A 15,681-nucleotide genomic window follows, 5' to 3' on the forward strand; every position below is an offset into this window, starting at 1 on the left:
ATTATATAAACTAATTGTTACATATAATAAAATTATATGTATAATGTTTGGCCTATAGAGTATTGGGATTTTGGAAATCCTTATAAGAGTGAAAGTACCTCATATTTTACATAATAAGTATTTTTAATATTCGTGTGTGTGTTTTGGTAAGATTCTATTTTTACGATCTACCATTTCTAATGTCTCACAAAGGAATTTTTATTTGTAGTTATACAGACTGTCTTTCCTTGGATATACCAATTTTCATTTATTTTGACTATCTTCTGGATATATAACAATATTCTTTATTACTTTAATGCTACATGACATAAATATCATTTTACTTCAATGTTTGGGATGTCATATTTCTCATGTACCACTTAAGGCTTTACATGTGATTATGTAAAAACCTTACAACGGGGTGAGTGAGTAACTACATAGGAAAATAACGTGTTCCTCAGGGAATGTTTTTATTTCACTTTTACTTCTTCGTTTATTTCACAGATGGGGTGAAGCCATCTCCTGTGGGCTGTGGCCATAGTTGACTTTATGTACAATAAATGTAGCTGGGTAATATTATTTTGCATAAGGTTTTAGTTCTTTGAATCAATTGGAAGAGAGTTAAACGCAGGTCTTTCTATCTATCTGCTGTCACCGTGGTCAGCTGCTGCCTTAGCCTTTAGTTAACATCTTTGCACTCAGTCTGAAACATAGTCTTTAGTGTTTGTTGTCATATCATCCCCCTGAAATGGATATTATGGTTCCTCATAGTAAATTCTGTAGGAATGTCTTTAGTTTTAATCACCATTTTCAAGGGTAGTCTGAGAGATTGGGATATATTTCTGTACCATTTGGTTTCTTGTGCCATTTCCACAGTGCTGCTGAAGTCTCTTTGGCTGCCTGTTCTTCAGAGGGAAGGCGCTTGCTAATTCATTTATGCTGATTCATTTGTGCTTGCAGGTTTTTCTGGTTTTCGGTGTCACATGTGACTAGGATGTGTGTAGATAAGGATCCTTTTGTCATTTTGCTAGCACACTAACCTCTAGTTTTTCCGAAGCTTGCCTTTATAGTTTTCTCAGTTTTTGTCATAAATTAACTCATTTTTCCATTCAATTCAGTAAATACTTCGTGAATGCTGACCATGTATAAGACATTCTGTTAGGCACAAAAACTACCACCTGTAAATTCAAAGTGGGTAGGGATATATGTATGTAAATTCTGTTTTACATGCTGAAGGGTGGTTAAAAAAAAAGGTCCATTAGGCAGAGTAACACTGAGGTATTTTTTTAATTTAACTTTTTAATTGATTCTTTGTGAATCTCACATCACACACCCCAATCCCATTCATCTCCCTCTCTTTGTACCTACCCTCTTCCTTTGCAACTTACACCACCCCCTCCCCAGAAAAATCTCATTGTGGAAGGTATGATATGAACCAGTGTGTCCAAAGAATACCTTACTAGCAAATGTTCATTGCAATGAGCAGTACTTGTTCCGGGTCAAGGTCTCTGGCTTCTGCTACACTAGCCCCTATGGGGATTCTGTTGTTTTCCTATGTCATGCAGTTCCTGCCACACCTTCATGAACTCCCAACAGTTCACAGACATGGTAGATGTTGAGGTGGACCAACTCAAAGCCCTGGATCTGGGCCTGCTTGCCAACTGAGTTGGTCATTTCACCAGGTCTCCTGCACATACAACCCCAGAGACAGCTCTCTAGCACTGCCCTGGCTAACATCCAGTGGCACAGCCAGCAAGGGACAGAACAAGCTTTCCAGATCTCATGCCCATGGGGTTGGCTCACCTGCTCCTGTCAGCAGAGGCAGCTGACAATAGAATGTGAGGCTGAGAAGTGATACAGCAGACCTGGCCTGCTCTCCTGCACTCAGGCTGTCATGGCTGGCTCAAATGCAAATGCCCTTGCCTGCAACCAGGGCCAGCTCTATCTAGCACTGCAGCTGGTGAGGGGTAGGGCGATCTTTCCTACGAGGCCAACTCTCCCATAAGGCTCAGACAGAAGGTGGGTCCAGCTCTGCACAGCCCTCTGACATCAACATGGTCTCAAGCAACAGCCCAGACCAGGGGTATCTACCAGGACTCTGATGGTAAAAGGCCCCGTCCTGCTGCAGGACCGTGGACAGGGCCCTTAGAGGCAGCAGTGTCAGACTTTACTAAGCTCTTAAGTCACTTTGCTCATCATTCAAACCAGGATGCTCCTCACATCTCTCTGTCCTCAGGTCTACTTCTCTTCTCTGTGCACACATCCTTCTGCTTCTCTTTTTTTTCCACTTACTTGGTCATCTTACTTGTCTCCGAGCCTGGAGTCATGTCAGGAGTGCTGTGCCCTGACTGCGCCACGTGACACGAGGCAGACTTCATCTCAGGCTTGCTCCTAACACGGTCTGTGTGGCATCGGGTTGGGGATTGTCTCAAATTCACTGTCCATCCGTTTTAAAGACTGTTTAATTTATTACCTATAGTCTTCTCTCTCGGACACTTCAATGTGTGTTTATTTAACCATATTTTTTTTTCCTCCAATTGCAGGAGTGTCACCCTTTCTGTTTTTCTTAGATCATTTCGTTCTTTAAATAAACACCTTAATTCCTATGGAACTGTTTCCTGGAGAGCTCAGATTCTCGCTGATTTCATAGGTCTCGCTGATTTCATAGCTAGGAGCTCCCTTTCCTCTAAAAACTCTGTTGAGGTTAGAGTTTAAGCTCTAGTAAAATGGATTTGTGGTTGCCCTGACTAGTTCCCTGCAACCATCTGAGGGACACGTAAACAAACCCCAAGGGATTTTGCTGCCTGGAAGCCTGGATTCTATCCGTTGAGAAAGCCGAGAGCTATGATTTAACTGAAGGTTTCTGCCAGTATATATTGTTCTACAGAGAGACAGAATAATTGTGATGTTCCTCATTTGTTCATCACCACAGCCACAGCCTGTTTGTGGTGTTTCTATGTTTTTAGATATTATTCATACTCTTTTTTGGCAATGCTCTATCAATTTAAGCAGTATTCTTAATATATTATTGTTTTTAATTCTTTCTGTGACATTGCCATTCCGACTTAACTTCTAGTTTTAATTCATTCTGCTGAACCATTACCAGAAGAATCTGTGTTCTTTACATATTTTATTCATTGGACTATCGATTTTTAACTTTGTGAAGGTCATTCATTTATCTCATGTGGAAATTGCCCATTATGAAATAAATGAGGAGGACCTCACAATTGTAGGGAAGAAATGGCAGAGACAAAACTCGGACCGTTGTCTTTCTTGCACAGGTAATATCATGTTTTAGCTTTAAAAAGCAAGTTTTTTTATTGGATATTTTTTGTTTACATTTCAAATGTTATTCCCTTTCCCAGTTTCCAGTCCATAACCTCCTATCTCTTCCCCCCTCCCCCTTCTATGAGGGTGTTCCCCCTCTCCAACCACCCACCCCTTTTTGCCTCCCTGCCCAGACATTCCGCTACGCTGGGAGGTCTAGCTTTGGCAGGACCAAGGGCTTCTTCTCCCATTGATGCCCAACGAAGTCATCCTCTGCTACATTTGCAGCTGGAGACACGGGTCTGTCCATGTGTACTCTTTGGGTAGTGGTTTCGCCCGTGGGAGCTCTGGTTGTTGGTATTGTTCTTTTGGGGTTGTAAGTCCCTTCAACTCCTTCAATCCTTTCTCTAACTCCTACAAAGGGGACCCTGCTCTCAGTTCAATGGTTGGCTGCTAGAATTTGCCTCTGTATTTGTCATGCTCTGGCAGAGCCTCTGAGGAGACAGCTATATCAGGCTCCTGTCAGCATGCACTTCTTGGCATCAGCAATATTGTCTGGGTTTGGTGACTATATGGATATGGGTGGGAGCCCCAGGTGAGACAGGCTGGGAATGGCCTTTCCTTCAGTCTCTGCTCCATTCTTTGTCTCCATGTCTCCCCCTATGAATATTTTTGTTCCCCTTTTTAAAAAGGACTGAAGCTTCCCCACTTTGGTCTTTCTGCTTGAGCTTCAAGTGGTCTATGGATTGTATCTTGGGTAATTAGAGCTTTGGAGCTAATATCCCCTCATCAGAACATCTGGGTTCTTTCCAGCTTCTGGCTTCTATGAACGTAGTGGAGCATGTGTCTTTGTTGCATGTTGGAGCATCATTTGGGTATATATTCAGGAATGGTATAGCTGGGTCCTCAGGTAGTAAAATGCCCAATATTCTGAGGAACCTCCAAAGTGATTTCCAGAGTGGTAGTACTAGCTTACAATCCCAACAACAATGGAGAAGTGTTCCTCTTTCTCCACATCCTTGCCAGCATCTGTTGTCACCTGTCTTTTGATCTTAGCCATTCTGGCTGGTGTGAGGTGGAATCTCAGGATTGTTTTGCATTTCCCTGATGACTAAGGATGTTGAACATTTCTTTAGGTACTTCTCTGCTATTTGATATTCCTCACCTGAGAATTCTTTCCTTAGCTCTGTACCCCATTTTAATAGGGTTATTTGACTCTCTGGAGTCTATTTTCTTGAGTTCTTTACATGTATTGGATATCAACCCTCTATTGGATGTAGGATTAGTAAAGATCTTTCCCCAATCTGTTGATTGCAGTTTTGTCCTAATGACAGTGTCCTTTGCCTTACAGAAGCTTTGGAATTTTATGAGGTCCCATTTGTCAATTCTTGATCTTAGAGCATAAGCCATTGTTCTGTTCAGGAAAATTTCTTCAGAGCCCATGTGTTAAAGGCTCTTCCTCATTTTTTTCTTCTATTAGTTTCAGTGTATCTGGTTTTATGTGGAGGTCCTTGATCCACCTTGGACTTAAGCTTTGTACAGGGCAATAATGGGTTAAATAATAGGTTGAATTCCAGTTGAACCAGCACCATTTGTTGAAAATGCTATCTTTTTTCCACTGGGTGGTTTTAGCTTTTTTGTCAAAGATCAAGTGACCATAGGCGTGTGAGCTCATTTCTGGGTTTTCAATTCTGTTCCACTGATCTACATACCTGTGCCTGTACCAATACCATACAGTTTTTTTTTAAATCACTATTGATCTGTATTACAGTTTGAGGACAGGGATGGTGATTTCCATTGAAGTTTTTTTTATTGTTGAGGATATTTTTCACTATCCTGATATTTTTCGTTGTTGTTGTTGTTGTTATTCCAAATGACTTTGAAAATTGCTCTTTCTAACTCTATGAAAAATTGAGTTGGAATTTTGATGGGGATTGCATTGCATCTATAGATTGCTTTCGGTAAATGTCCAGTTTTACTGTATTAATTCTACCAATCCATGAGCATGGGAGATGTTTCCATCTTCTGAGATCTTCAATTTCTTTCTTCAGAGACTTCAAGTTCTTGTCATATATATCTTTAACTTGCTTGGTTAGAGGTATTTTATATTATTTGGGACTATTGTGAAGGGTGTCATTTCCCTAATTTCTTTCTCAGCCTGTTTATCCTTTGAGCAGAGGAAGGCTACTGATTTGTTGGGGTTAATTTCATATCCAGTCACTTTGCTCAGGTTGTTTATCAGGCTTAGGAGTTCTCTGGTGGAACTTTTGGGGTCACTTAAGTAAACTATCACATCATCTGCAAATAGTGATATTTTGAATTCTTCCTTTCCAATTTGTATCCTTTTGAGCTCCTTTTGTCATCTGATTGCTCTGGCTAAGACTTCCAGTACTATATTGAATAAGTAGGGAAAGAGTGGGGAGCCTAGTCTAGTCCTCGATTTTAGTAGGATTGCTTCAGTTTTCTCTCCATTTAGTCTAATGTTGGCTACTGGTTTGCTGTATACTACTTTTACTATGGTTGGGTGTGGGCTTTGAATTCCTGATCTTTCCAAGACTTTTAATATGAAGGGGTGTTGAATTTTGTCAAATGTTTTCTCAGCAACTAATGAGATGATCATGTTGGTTTTCTTTTCTTTTTTTTGTTTTTTTATATAGTGGATTACGTTGATGGATTTCCATATATTGAACCATCCCTGCAACCATGGGATCATGATCGATGATCCTTTGATGTGATCTTGGATTCAGTTTGTGAGAATTTTATGGAATATTTTTGCATGGATCCTCATAAGGGAAATTGGTCTGACGTTCTCTTTCTTTGTTGGGTCTTTGTGTGGTTTAGGTATCAGTGTATCTGTGGCTTTGTAGAATGTATTGGGTAGTGTTCCTTCTGTTTCTATTATGTGGAATAGTTTGGACAGTATTGGCATTAGGTCTTCTATGAAGGTCTGATAGATTTCTCCAGGAAACACACCTAGTCCTGTGCTTTTTTGGTTGGGAGACTTTTAATAACTGCCTCTATTTCTTTAGGAGTTATGGGACTGTTTAGATGGTTTATCTGATCCTGATTTAATTTGGTACCTGGTATTTGTCTAGAAAATTGTCCATTTCATCCAGATTTTCTAGGTTTGTTGGATATAGGCATTTGTATTAGGATCTGATGATTTTTTTTAATTTCCCCAGATTTTGCTGTTATATCTTCCTTTTAATTTCTGATTTTGTTAATTTGGATATTCTCTCTATGTCCTCTGGTTAGTTTGGCTAAGAGTTTATCTTGTTGATTTTCTCAAAGAACCAGTTTTTGGTTCTGTTGATTCTTTGTATAACTCTTTTTGTTTCTTCTTGGTTGATTTCAGCCCTGAGTTTGATTATTTCCTGCCTTCTACTCCTCTTGGGTATATTTGCTTCTTTTTGTTCTAGAGCTTTTAGGTGTCCTGTCAAGCTGCTAGTGTATGCTCTCTCCAGGTTCTTTTTGGAGGCACTCAGAGCAATGAATTTCCTCTTAGAACTCTTTTCATTGTGTCCCACAAATTTGGGTATGGTGTGCCTTCATTTTTGTTAAATTCTAAAAAGTCTTTAATTTCTTTCTTTAGTTCTTCCTTGAGCAAGTTTTCATTGAATAGAGCATTGTTCAACTTCCATGTATATGTGGGATTTCTGTCATTTTTGTTGTTATTGAAGACCAGCCTTAGTCCATGGTGATCTGATAGGATGTATGGGATTATTTCAATCTTCTTGTATCTTTTGAGGCCTGTTTTGTGACTGATTATGTGGTCAATTTTGGATAAGGTAATGTGAGGTGCTGAGAAGAAGTTATATTCTTTTGTTTAAGGATGGAATGTTCTATAAATATCTGTTAAGTCCATTTGGTTCATAGCTTCTGTTAGTTTCTCTATGTCTAGGTTTAGTTTCTGTTTCCATGATCTGTCTATTAATGAGAGTGGGGTGTTGAATTCTGCCATTATTATTGTGTGAGGTGGAATGTGTGCTTTGAGTTTTAGTAAGTTTCCTTTAATTAATGTAGGTGCCCTTGCATTTGGAGCATAGATTTTGAGGATTGACAATTCATCTTGGTGGATTTTTCCTGTGATGAATATAATGTATCCTTCCTTATCTTTTTTGATAATTTTTTTAAAAGACATATTTTTATTTTATTTTATTTAATCTTTTTTACAGTCCAGAATATATCCCGGTCCACCCTCTGACTGTTCCACATCCCATACGTTCTCCCCCCATCTCCATGAGGATATACCCACCTCCACCCCCTACCTCATGAGATCTCCCATCTTCCTGGAACCTCTAGTCTCTTGAGAGAGGTGCATCTTCAGAGTGATTGAGTACAGACAAGGCAGCCCTCTGCTATACATGTGTTGGGGGTGCCATATCAGCTGCTGGATGTGGCCTGGTTAGTGGCCCAGTGTCGGAGAGAACTCAGGGGTCTAGGATAGTTGAGACTGCTGGTCCTCTTACGGGGTTGCCCTCTTCCTCAGCTTCTAGGTTCTCACTAATTCAACCACAGGGGTCAGCAGCTTCTGTTCATCAGTTGGATGCAAATATTTGCTTTTGACTCTTTCAGCTCCTTGTTGGGTCTTTTGGAGGGCTGTCATGATAGGTCCCTTTTTGTGAGCACACCATAGCCTCAGTAACAGTCAGCTCTTGAGGCCTCCCCTTGAGCTAGAGCTCACTTTGCAACAGTTGCTGGACCTCATTTTCCTCAGGTCTTCTCCATTTTTGTTCCTGAAGTCCTTTCTGACAGAAACAATTCTGGGTCAGAGTTTTTGACTGAGGGATAGCAACCCCCTCACTCACTTGATGCCCTGTCTTTCTGCTGCAGATGAGCCCTATAAGTTCACTCTCCCTACTGTGGGGCATTTCATTTAAGTCACTCCCTTCAAGTCCTTAAAGTCTCCCACCTATCAGGTCTCTAGTACATTCTGTAGGTTCCCCCATGTCCTACCTGCCAAGGTTGCCTTTTTCCATTCTTTTTTTTAAAAAAAAATTTTATTAGATATTTTTCTTTACTTGCATTTCAAAGGTTATTCCCCTTCCTGGTTTTCTGTCCACAAGCCCCTATTCCCTTCCCTCCCCCTCCCCCATACAGGTATTTCCCCTACACATCCCCCTTATTAGCCCCCCCCCCCATATTCCCCTGCACTAGGGGTCCAACCTTGTCAGGACCAAGGGCTTTTCCTTCCACTGGTGGCCCAACAAGGTTATTCTCTGCTACATATGCAGTTGGATCCCTGGGTCTTGAAAGTAGATTTTGTTTAAATAACAAATGGAATGGCAACTCCAGCTTGTTTCGTGGGACTATTTGCTTGGAAGTATTCTTTCCAACCTTTCAGTCTGAGGTAGTGTCTGTCTATGTCACTGAGTGAGTTTCCTGTATGCAGCAAACTGCTGGTTCCTCTTTATGCATCCAGTCTGTCAGTCTATGTCTTTTTATTGGGGAATTGAGTCCACTGATGTTAACAGATATTAATGAGAAGTGGTTGTGGTTTCCTGTTATTTTTTATTGTTAGAGGTGGGATTATGTTTGTGTGGCTCTCTCTTTTTGTTTTTTGTTTTTGTAAGAACATTATTTTCTTGCCTTTTCTAAGGTGTAGTTTCCCTCCTTATGTTGGAGTTTTCCATGTATCATTTTTTTTGTAGGGCTGAATTTGAGGAAATGTATTGTATACATTTGGTTTTGTCATGGAATATCATGTTTTCTCCATCTATGTTGAGAGATTTGCTGGATACAGTAGTCTGGGTTGGCATTTGCGTTCTCTTAGGGTCTGTATGACATCTGCCCAGGATTTTCTTGCTTTCATACTCTCTGGTGAGAAGTCTGGTGTGATTCTGATAGGTCTGCCTTTATATGCTCCTTGACATTTTTCCCTTACTGCTTTTAATATTCTTTGTTTTGTGCATTTTGTGTTTTGACTATTATGTAATGGGAGGAATTTCTTTTCTGGTCCAATCTATTTGGAGTTCTGTAGGCTTCTTATATGTTTATGGGCATCTCTTTCTTAGGGTTTGGGAAGTTTTCTTCTATAATTTTGTTGAAAATACTTACTGACCCTTTAACTTGGGAGTCTGCACTCTCTTCTATACCTATTACCATTAGGTTTATCGTCTCATTGTGTCCTGGATTTCCTGGATGTTTGGGTTAGCAGTTTTTGTGTTTTTTCTTTTTCTTTGATGGTTCAATGTTTTCTATGGAATCTTCTGTCCCTGACATTCTCTCTTCTATCTCTTGTATTCTGTTAGTTATGCTTGCATCTATGACTCCTGACCTCTTCCCTAGGTTTCTATCTCCAGGGTTGTCTCCCTTTGTGATTTCTTTATTGTTTCTATCTCTGTTTTTAGATCCTGGATGGTTTTGTTTGATTCTTTCACCTGTTTGCTTGTGTTTTCCTGTAACTCTTTAAGGGATTTTTGTGTTTCCTCTTTAAGGGCTTCTATTTGTTTACCTGTGTTCTGTATTTCTTTAAGGGAGTTATTTATGTCCTTCTTAAAGTTCTCTATCATCATCATGAGATGTGATTTTTCAATCAGAATTTTACTTTTCTGGTGTGTTGGAATATCCAGTATATGCTTTTGTGAAAGAACTGGGCTCTGATGATGCCAAGTAGTCTGGGTTTCTGTTGTTTAGGTTTTTTGCCTGCCTCTTGTCATCTTGTTGTCTCTGGTGTTAGCCTATCTTGCTCTGACCGTGGCTTGACCCTCCTGTAAGCCTGTGTGTCAGCACTCCTGGAGACTGGCTTTCTCCTAGTGGGATCTGAGTACAGAGAGCTGTGGGACTGGGTAAGCTCTGGGTGCAGGCAGGAACTGGAAGTGTCCTATCCCAGACTTCTCCTGGGTTCATGTGTCCTGAGGACTCCAGACCAATCCCTTGGAGAAGAATTGGTGGTCTTACCTCTACTTTCAGTTTTGCCAGTGCCCTTGGCGACTAGCTTTTAGCTCTGGGCACAGGCAGAGACTGGAAGGATCCTGTCTCTGACTGCTTCTAGGTTCCTGTGTCTAGAGGGCTCTGGATGGGTTCCTCTTGTGCCAGGAATGTGAGCAGAAGCGGTGGTCTCTCTTGAGCTCTCAGGATTGTCCACAATTCTGAGAGCCCAGCTTTCTCTCCCAGGAGATTTGAGTACAGAGAGCTGTGGGACAGGGTCAGTTTCTGTACAGATGATCTTCTATTTGCTTCCTTGTGATTTTTGATGCAGGGAAACAAAACTGATCAATATTCTGAGAATAAGTAACTTTCCAAAAGAGAAAACATGCACCACTCCCTCAAGGGACATTATCAAAGATGAAGTAAAACAAATAACACCAGAGGATGGGGAGGGTGGGGGAGATTTCCATGGAATCCAGATGTGATACATTTCAACAGTCCAGAGTGAAGAGTATGAGACAAACACAGAACTTTGTGCAACTGGGCTAATAGAATGCTCAAACCCAGAAGGTCAATGTTTGCAGAGTCAGACAGAGAGATTTAATGCGCTCATTCTCTCATACAGCACGTGTGCGCACGCGCGCACACACACACACACACACACACACACACACACACACACACACACACACACACACCATTGTTAAAGAACAAAAATTTAAAATGTTTAAAAAAAAAGTATGAACATGTGAATTTCTTTCCATCGGGTATATTAGTAACACATGATCAGTAATGTTGAACCTCACCAGGAAAGGAAAATCATGGAGATTTTGACATTAGAGAATAACTTTTAACCTTTTTTTCTTATGGATGATTCAACTGACAATAGAATATCTGTCAATATCAAGTTTATTTTTTCCCTACTGACATAAACATAGCTGTGATAGAGAGCCGAGCTTGTCCTTTTAAACGTTGGACTCTGGAGATTCCTCAAAACCTACATTCATTCATGTCAACTGCACCAGATATCACACTCAGCAGTAGCAGTTGGGATTCCTCTTTTAGGTTAATTTTTATTTTCCTCATTGAAAACAGACAGACAGACAGACAGATTGTTCCTCTCTATGTCTGTTCTCCACTACCCTTGAAAAGAATATGATGTCTTCAGTACTCTGATCCTGGAAGAATATAGAATCAAGTACAGATGGGGTTAAGCTGAAGTAACAAGATTCAATCACTCATATATGAAAGAGAAATGTTTACTTGGTTTATGCTACTATGATTTTATGGTTACTGGTTATGGTCTATTATCCCAGGAACAGCAGATTGAGACAATAAGCTAGAATCAAGCCATATGCATAATTAATTAGGCAGATATAATTTTGAACAAAGCAATAAATAATCTGTTTGCTGGAACCACAAGGGGCCTGTATTTAGCAATACTATTAGTCACAGTTGTTTTACCAAAATTATCCTCTTTCTCAGTTTTTTTTTTTTAGTTGTAAATTAAGAATAATAATGGCGTGGCTTTGATAAAACAGGATAATAATTTAATAATTGCTGGCATAATATGATTAAAATGTTTTTAAAATTGTAAAAGCAAAGTAGTATTTCCCTATGAAAATTGTTTTTCTTATTATAGATTTGACTCTATCTTTTTACCATATTAATTTAAAAGAATATGGTGTTCCATAATGAATGGGTACAACGGTTTTGGGCCATTTAGTTGCTGTTATTGCTGCTAAAGAATCTTAGTTTTGAAAATGTAATTGCTCACAGTTTGATATTTCAAGGTAGATTTGAACTTGGAAGTTTATCTGAAGTTAATACTTAGGATTGAGTTTAATTCGGGAAGCTGGGACACATTGCAAGCAGCCACAGTGACATAAAGATTTCTTGTTAGAGTCACAGAGCAGAAAAGTTGCCAGTAGAAGTGGAAAGACAGAACAGCATCCACATGCAGCTGCTGAGGAAAGAAAATGATTCTTAAAGTAATAATAAGGTTGCGTCAAGAGAATTTAGGGGTTTGTTTTCACTCATATGCCATCTGTGTTAGTTCTTTTGAAAGTTGCATCTCAGAAATTTCAAAATAGGGACCTAGATACTCTAGTCTATACATTCCCTTTTATTTAATTCAAGTCAGACTTTGAGACATGTTGGGCAACAGCAAGTTTTAATGATTGAGAAGCATTAGTTTGACTCTCCGATTAAGAGTGATGTAGATTTTTATATTTCCTAGACATCAGCGTGGATGCCTAGAGACAGGAATGACCATGTCACAAATGGTCCCACAAGTTTATGCCTGACCATCTAGTAAAATCACAATGATATGAAGGGAAATGAAGAACAAAATATTAGAATAAGATTTCAGAAGGAAAGAGGGATGATGTTTTCCCCCTTCTTCCTCTGTCTCTGTTGCTTTCCTTGCTTAGTTAAACGCTGATATTCTTGGGAGGTCTAAGAGAGCATCAATGAATATTAATTCACCGACACGTAGAGTGTGGGATAAATACCTGAGAAGGAAGAATGGAAAATCAAAAGAGTCAGTTTATTGTTCAAAAATGTCAGCCAGAGATGGTAATTAGATGTGTCATGTCATGGGGGCTTCACTGCACTGCAGCCCATCACAGAGATGACGTCATGGCAATGTTACAAGACAGAATAACTGCATCAGTTCAGTCCCCAAACACATCTAAAAGATGCACAGTATGGTCCCCACTTAAAGGTAGACCAGTGTAAAGAGGTTCCATAGATCCTATACTTTTCTTTAAGATGCATACTTCAGGATTTTAGCTTAGTGATTGTGTTGGCGTCCTCACCGACACCTATGTTTTAAGGACAGGCAGGATGTCTTTTGTTCACTGGCATTCAGAAGTTTGCCCAATATATTTTCAAAAAGCTTTAAAAAGTATCAACTAGCCAACATTAGATCCTTTGTTTTTAAACATCATTAATAGAAAATTTCAAAAAAAATGTGTTTTGATCAATTTCGATTTTTTTCCAAGCTCATCCCACGCTCTCCCTTTCTTCCCTGTCCTCTCAATTGTGTCTTCTTCTCAGTAATTTTTGACAACCACCAGACTCATTTTGAGTTTCTCCTATATTCTTGAATATGTGGACTTCCACTGGAGAGGGGTCAACTTACCAGGCTGCTCTTCAAGCAAACAAACAGATGGACAAACAAGACCAATCCTCTGTTTCCTAGAACTTACCGATTCCCATAGTCCCACAGCCAAGGGTGGCGTTTTCTGTCTACTTCACCTTTCTGGGATTTGGAAGGCTTACGTTGCACAGGTGTCATGTATGCTGACATAACTGGTCTGGCAAGAATTACCCGCTGAGGTAATATTGGCAAAACATCATGGTTGTAACCAACCACTTTTTGATTGCACGTAAATCCCTGTCCAAAGATGAAACCCATACCTGTCACCATCATTGGGCCAAAAACCCTGTGACTAAATAGTTCATAGGCCCTGAGGTATGACAACCACTACTATGCTGCTATATGGAGAAAGAATTTAATCAAACTCCTCAAGACTTAGTATTAGACTCAGAAATTGGTGCATTTTTCAGCTGGTGTCAGAAAGATTGAAAGCTTCTAATTGCACTCGATGATTGTTGGTGCAGATACTTAGAAGTGGTCAGGGTCACAGGTGTTCTCCTTAATCTTTGCTTAAGCTGAAATTCTCAGTCATTGGCAACCATCTTGCTGGGGTCCTTTACTTGGATTTACCCTTGGGTTAGGTAGGAAGAATCTTTCCTACTTCTGTCAGCTCTGGTTCTTTGAGAATCAAACAAGTATAAAGTTGCAGAGTTGCAGGACTGCTCACTTAGTGCTCTTATGCCCAGATGCTCAGGTCGGAGACTTAGTTCTCTGAGTTCTGGGAAGTCCTGACTTTTGAAATTCTCAGGTGTGTGACCACGAAAGACAGTTGCAAACAATAGCAAGCAGAGCTTCCTGGTATTTCAGGTCTTATGCTGGCCCGTATGGCTGGGACTGTCAGAGCTACAGTGACAAGTGACAAGACTCTTCAGCTGAGGGCCTGAGGGGGTCAGGACTCTCAGCCTCGACCTTCTCAGTTTTCTAGCCTACAATGTTCAAGATACCTGCCCATTAAGTGACAGCACCTGGAAGCACTCTAGTGACCGTGGTTCACTGTTTCTCTGGACACTGCTGAAGCTTGTCTATTGCTTACTTTGGTTTTTTATTGCTGTGAAGAGACACCACAACTAAGGCAATTTTGACAAGGGAGAACATTTAGATGGGGTTGGCTTATAGTTTCACCGGCTTAGTCCATTATTTTCATGGTAGGAAGCAAGACAGCATATACCTCTGCATAGAGCTAGATGGAGCCAAGAGTTCCTTCAATGAGGCCACACCTACTCCACCAAGGACACACCTCCCAATAATGCTACTCTCTGTGGTCAAGCATTCAGACAGGAAATCGGGGTAGCTTTCACTGCTCACTGCCCTACAACGAGTCTATGGGAGTCAAACCTGTACAAACCATCACAGTTGCCATGACTCTTCTCTTGATTGGCTTGTAGTTCATCCAGCTCCAGGAGTGTTAAAGGTCAAAAATTCAGCAAGGAAAGGCAACCTAGAGGAAAACTCTGTGCCCCATACTGCAAAAACTGGGAACAACACAGAAGACTGTCTCCTGGTGGTTCAAAAAGTGGCTTAAAACAGCTAAAAAACAGGTGTTTATAAGAATGTCTATACTGATTACGGCAAACCTTTGGACAAATGAGAGTGTATTTGCACGAATTTTAGCACATCACCTCATGGGAATGTAGGATTGTGCTTGCTCCAGCCAGAGATCTCTTGCTGGCCAAGAGGGTGATAGGGAGTTTTTTTTAACCCCTAGGGAAATACCATAAAGTCAATTAAATTATAATTAAAAGATTTGTTGATTATCTGCCAGCAGGCCATACCCTTAAAGCCCAAGCTCAGGTATGTTGCAAGGAGTGGTATGGGGAAGGGTTTCTTAAAGGTAAAACCATAAGATCTTCAATATTTATGCAAGCAACTGAAAACGGATCTGTTCTGCCAAGCTTAAGTGGGTAAGGCCAAACAATCTTTTGGTATCTGCGTAAGCAAAGCACACAATCAAAAGAGCAGCTGGTCATATCATAATCTCATGGCTGTGCATTTCTATATGTGGTTACTGAGACAGGGTTACTGGGACCTTATCTTCAAGGGACTGGAGTCGGAGACAAATGGCTAGTGGGTACCAAGTTGGATGCTAAGCATAAATGAAGATTTGTTAGCCTTCACAAGGGAAAATACCTCAGCTCTTGGTTGAAAATGGCTGCAGAATTAGGTAGAATTCACAGACACTTGTCTTGCTTCGTACCTCATTTTAAGATGGGTGCAGGCTCTCTAGAACATGTCTTCAGCTGTGATTTTTTTTTTTTAAGGACATGAAAGATTTTTCACTTTCTAATGGCTCTTGTCCAAAAGGAAATAGTATTTCAAGTCATGATGACTTCACTCTCAATTAACCTGTGTCCTAAGGTCACAAAACAAGACACAGGAGGGTGAGGGCAAGAGAAAGAATCCAC

The sequence above is a fragment of the Rattus norvegicus genome, chromosome 9, assembly GCF_036323735.1.
Source record: "Rattus norvegicus strain BN/NHsdMcwi chromosome 9, GRCr8, whole genome shotgun sequence".
Lineage (NCBI taxonomy): Eukaryota > Metazoa > Chordata > Mammalia > Rodentia > Muridae > Rattus > Rattus norvegicus.